General features: G+C 35.8%; 1 pseudogene; it reads right to left on the reverse strand.

The window, feature by feature from the left end:
* Window positions 1-2,423: 2,423 nt before the first annotated feature.
* On the reverse strand, window positions 2,424-4,131 carry LOC143406150 (FSD1-like protein pseudogene; annotated as a pseudogene).
* Window positions 4,132-5,990: the final 1,859 nt, after the last annotated feature.

The following is a 5,990-nucleotide window of genomic DNA, read 5'->3' on the forward strand; positions in this document are numbered from 1 at the left end:
CTCATTATAACTCAAAACATCAATGAAAATGTTAAATATTATCAAGTTAATAGTTACCTTATTTGAGATTATTTAAATAGGCACTATATTCAATTATTTTTTAGTTTAAAAATGAGGATGACAGACTTTTTCGATCAACTTAAAATTGTTAAACTAAAACACTTCACATTTTGCTCTTAGAGACCCTTAAGAAGAAGCAGAGAGGGAGCCTTCAGATTCTAATTTTGATGTAATGATGATATAATTTAATATCAAGTATTACATGTGATGTGAGCTTGGACTCCAGATTTACTAAATTTATTACTACAAAGCTGCTAGAAATTAATTCCCGGTGAAATTAGAACATTTTCCAAATGAGTGTTAGAAAACTTTATATGCAAATTCCAAATGATGGCAGAACACACAAAAAAATTGTATGCACTCTTTCAGCCCAATTAATATTTCATTTTTCCCATGCCCTTGCAACAGAAGGCTCTCACAACTGTAATATGTCTGGCTTAAATATCAGTTGACACTGCATGAGGCATGAAGAAAGAGCATGCTTAGAGGAAAAAGGCACTGAATTAATGAGAAGACAATTATATAATACATAATAGTAAAAAAATTCTATACAAGAACATCTGGTTTTTTTTGTTTTGTATTTGCTAAAATATACTGTGTACAGCTTTTCACACAAAGCCACTCCACTAAATTACTGCTTTGGAGTGTGAAAGGGAATAAATTCCTGTTTCCTTGGGTCTTGCAATAGCCCTTCTATAGGGAATAGAACTTCCAAAAATTTCTTTCCAAATACAACAAACAAAAACCAAAATTATACTTGGAGACTCAAGACTATCTATTGACATACTTTATTCCCTTAACTGCCTTACAGTCTTTAAAATTACCAACCTATTATTAGATAATAGTGTGGATATCTGTCCTCTAGAAAAGAAAATAATACCCCAGGTCAAATGTAAGTCCTCATTTAGATCTGTTTTTATCAATGAAACAAAACATCATATCAATAAGCAGTAAATTTTAAGAGGGCAGACCTTTTTATAGAAAACAACTCAAATGTAAACAACAAAGGTACTTCTGGAAGAAGGCTGTCATATTACAAGATATTTAAAATAAGAATGAAAGAATAAAAGAAATTAAAAACTAAGTTAAATATAAATTTTAATTTCTTTAAAATGCTCAAGGAAATCTTAAATACTGTAATTATAACTTTTAGTTTAGCTCAAAGGACTTGAGTAACAAACTTTGATCAATTTTTTAAGAATAGATTTGTTCTGTTCAATACCACTCATTGTTTAAATTTAAATATACCACTCCCAAGGCTGGGAAACATGACTATGTTGATTTTTAGAAGAATTATATCCCTTTAAAAAGCATATGACTTTAGCAAAAAGGATAAGGGGGTAAAAACCCCCAAAACCTCTGAATGACTGGTTGAAAAACACACCAATTAAGTCAGAGATATGTAGATTTTTTTCCAGTTGTTTCAACCTTTCCTACATCTTATTAAAAAGAATAAATAATTACTAAAGAATACTTTTAGGTACATCCCTTTGCAACCTATCCTTTTTAGATTAAAGCTGAGTATTGGGTGGTTTTCTACCCTTAACCATGTTAAAAAAATTTCATTCCTATTAATGTTAAAAAAATCAGCATAATTATAATCAGTGCCAAATATGAATGGGGAATTTTATCAAAGATAACTACTAAAGGTAGGGTTAAACTAGACAACAATACCAGAAAACATAAGGGTTTTAAAAATCTTGCTGAACATTCAAAGTGATGGAATGCAAAGTAGTTAGAACAAACCCTTTGCCATTGTGTTACTATAGTAGATACAAAACTGAAATCTGGGTGATTTTAAGTTTTTTAAATTCTTCATATCCATTCTGTATTTGGAGTTATAACTACAAGAGAAATACCAATATATTCTGGAAAGTAGAAGATGAGATAAAAACTAGTCAGTAAATAGGTTAATTTAGCAAAACTCAACTTATTTATAAAAGGGGGAAATAAATCATTGTAAAAAAAAAAAACCCTTCTATTGTCCCCAATCAATGATTTCAATTTTTAGAAAACCTTGGTGGGGCTAGGGCTATGTAATTTTAAAGATTTAGTGTATACTAAATAACAGGTAGTGATGAGATAGGAAAAAAGAAAGTCAAGAAAGAAAAGCAAATTTTTAAAGCCTTTCACCTCAGGCCCTAGGATTACCAAATGTAATGAAAAATTTTAAAAGAGCAAAAGTAATTTAAGAAACACAAAAATGAGTTTCTATATAAATATTTAAACACTGCCTTCTTTCCCATTTACTCTTCAAAACATCAGTTTCTTGCTCCAGAACTGCTTGCTTCTATGATATTGCACAGTAGATTCCTGTAAATGCTTCATACTAGATGCTTAAGCTAAGAGATTCCAGGCCTTAAAGCAGAACATAGCAAACCTGATTTCCACCACTCACAAATTTCTGTGACAGGTAACTGCACAGAAAAGGCCACCCAGTCAAGAGGGAGGGTAAACATTCTGCGTAGGCGTTACTGAGTAACATTGTTCAGGCTGCTGGCTGAACCAGTCATTCCATTTTCACTTTTCTGAAGTGTTCTCACAGCACTTGGAACCTGCATCCCAGTACTCAAAGAAAGTCCACCACACCAAACCATGAAACCAGGCAGTACTGGCTGAGTAAACTTTGTCTTAAAAGAATACAGCAGCTGTTTTGAATTTGCATCATAAAAAGAAAGCTGACCCCCATCAAAATCACAAAATACACCTATTTTCTCCGGAACAGTAACATCCAAAGCTTTGACTTTATTATTATGTTTTGCTGCAAATGTATTTTGTAGCCAGTTATTGACATGGATACACCAACTAGTGTTTGTCTTTCCCAATTGGTCAAATTTCCCCAAAGTTTTGTATGCTACTCCCACACTGTAGGATTTACAGTCTTTCTGGGCCTTGACCTCCCAATAATGTTGTCCACTTTCAATAGCAGTGTCTCCTAGCACTGTGTATGATTCCCCAGTGAAACGGTCTCTGCTGCCTCTTACTGCTGGTGGCCTGGAACCTACAGATGTCCGTTTGGGGGATGGTGTACCACTTCTGCCCTTGTTCTCTTTCCCTTTGATTTTACTTTCTTGACCTTTTCCTCCAGTAGGATCCCACTCTACCAAGGTATCTTCAACTTTCAGGTTCAAATGGGATGATGAATTATCCAAACTGAAATTAGGTGCTTTGGTCTCTAAGGTCACTGGATCAGAATATTCTCCTGCCACAGCCTTGTTACAAGCTCGCACTCTGAAATTCATATATTTTGAATCAAATTTTAAGCCTGATAATGTATATTCAGTACCCTTAATGTTATCAATTATCTCCCAACATCTCTCATCCTTTACACGTGGCAGTCCATCAAAATTAGTTTTTCTGTATTCCAGTATGAAATGGTCAATCTTATTATCTTCTTCTGGCATTCTCCAAGCTACTGTTACAGAGTTGTCAGCCACCAAACACTCCACTGGGTCTATCTCTGGAGCTTTAGGGACTGGCAAAAACTTCAAAGTTTGCAGCATCTGTCTTTCCTGAGAGAAATCCACCATTAAGTGAGTCATGCTGTCACTGATCTTTGGTTTCAAAGAAAGGCGAAAGGCTGAAGCCATTGTGACTCTTTGAAAAATCTTCAGGCTCCTTTATATCTAAGGACCTTGTCTCAAATTCTAGCAATTCTTCAGAATTCTCCAGGGCATTATTACATTGACTAAGCTGATTCTGTAACTCGTGTGATTTACGAGCTTGTTCTTGCTTGATACTATTAATCATACTTTCTTTTACATCATCCAATATAGAGTACAAACTATCAAATTCTTCATCTAACTCTGAAAGTATGTTAGAAGAATTTTCCTGAACTCCTCTTAATGTTTGATTTAATGTATCAATAAAGTTGTGAATTTCATCATTTTTATTTGCCAGAGTTGAAATGATCCTCTGTAGAGCTTCCTTCTGGGAATCCATGGCGAGGAGTAAGCCTGCTGGCTCGAGCCGGCCACAGGAACCGCGCGAGGAGGCGGAGAAGGCCGGCCACGCCGAGACCGCTACCAGCCGCCGCCGCAGCCGCCTCGGCCCGCACCGGCGCCGCCCGGCCCCGCCCGTCCGCGCCCAGCCAGCGCGCGCGCGTCGCCGCGCAGCGGTTGCCAGGGTGAAAGGGCGGCCCGCAGGAGGGAGGGAGAGGGAGGAGTGTTCGCGCCTGCGCGCTGCGGCCGGGCCGCGGGAGTTCAGGTGCCTGGGGTCTGCGCCGCCGGGAGTGGGATGCGTCCGCCCTCACGAGCAAGTCTGCAGCCTCTCCTCCCTTCCCCCATCCCTTTAATTCCGCGTTAATATGTTTTTTAATGACAAAGTATTATTAATGTTAAAATGAGCTAAAGTATGTTATAATATGTAAATAAATTAATGCAGTTTTATTATTATTTGATAAACTTTAAAACTGCACTGATCCCAAAGAAAGGAAATGTTTTCCTTATTTACTGCTTAGAATATGTGTGTGATTTTATACAAATGCATGTTTTTCCAATTACTGTTCAATAATTCTGTTTGTTTTCAGTAGACACTGTGCTCTACCATAAAGCTAGAATTACTTTCCTTTCTGATATTTGACAATATCATACATTAATCACTTCCATATATAGAGTGTTTACTATAAATACTTTGTTAATCCTGATCTTTTGTGTTTACTACTACTCTTATTTTCCAGATGAAGAAACTAGAATATAGTACAGCTTGCCAGTGTGGGTCAGAATTCAAATTCAGATTCACAAGCAGCAGCCACTTTGTCCTTATCTGACGTGATTTGATCCCTATGATAATATCAATAATGCAACCTTTGCAAATTTTCTTTCTTCCAGAACATAGAAATGTTATCATTCATATAAAATATATATTAACAACTTTTAGAGATTTTCCATCAGATGACATCTTATGGACATAAAATATATGTTTCTAGAATTCAAACCCCTGGTACCTAAATATATAAATAAATAATAATAAACATGGTTTGATTTAGGTGATGGAGATTTAGTCCAGGGGTGTTTTACCACTGAGCTACATACCTGGCCCTTTTTAATTTTTATTTTGAGACAGAGTGTTGCTGAATTGCTTAGGACCTCACTAACTTGCTGAGGCTGGCCTGGAACTTGCAATCCTCCTGCCTCAGCTTCCTAAATTGCTGGGGATTAGAGGTGTACCACTGCAACCTGCCTATTTAATTTCATAAATGAAAATGTTTATAAAGCATATGCTGTTTAGTCTAAATTTTTCCAGTTAAATCTTTATTTATGATTTCAATCTTTTAAGAGACTGGAGTTAAACCAGATTAAAACATTGATCTGAAATACTTAATCAAAAGGCTTCTATTTGGGACTCCAGATATATAGATTCACTTAGGGTAAAAGTTGAATTTTCCCAAAGACAGGATTCTTATGTATCCCACCTTAAAGAAGAATAGGATACATCTTAACTGAAGAATGTCTTAGTCAAAGTTTCTAGTCACTCATTATGTCTCCTGCATATAGCCCACACTTGTCACTTGTTGCTAACCTTTCTTAGGTCCTAATCTGATTACCATTTCTCTCTCATGACAATCAATTAAACAAGCTGACCAGGAGACACTTTACAGGTTGACACCCCCTGTAACAGTAGTGACATGATTCAGTGGTACTTGAGTAAATCCAAGATTTTTTTCCCAGATGATCCAACTCTCTTTAGTTTCAGTGCATGTTTTTTTTTCCCTCCTTCTTCTAAGAGATGATGCAATGTAAAAGAGAAATTACTTTTATTATTATTATCATGTTTCCATCAAAGGTTAGCACAAAATGGTGAAAAAGAAACTGATAGATGTGATAAGATTCTCAACAAGATATTATTTCCCTTTTGTCATTATTCTGTATGATCTTTGAATTCAAACAACCTTATAAAAATCTTTTCATTTTTTTCCTTTCCACTTGCAT

The sequence above is a fragment of the Callospermophilus lateralis genome, chromosome 1 (genome assembly GCF_048772815.1).
Source record: "Callospermophilus lateralis isolate mCalLat2 chromosome 1, mCalLat2.hap1, whole genome shotgun sequence".
NCBI lineage: Eukaryota > Metazoa > Chordata > Mammalia > Rodentia > Sciuridae > Callospermophilus > Callospermophilus lateralis.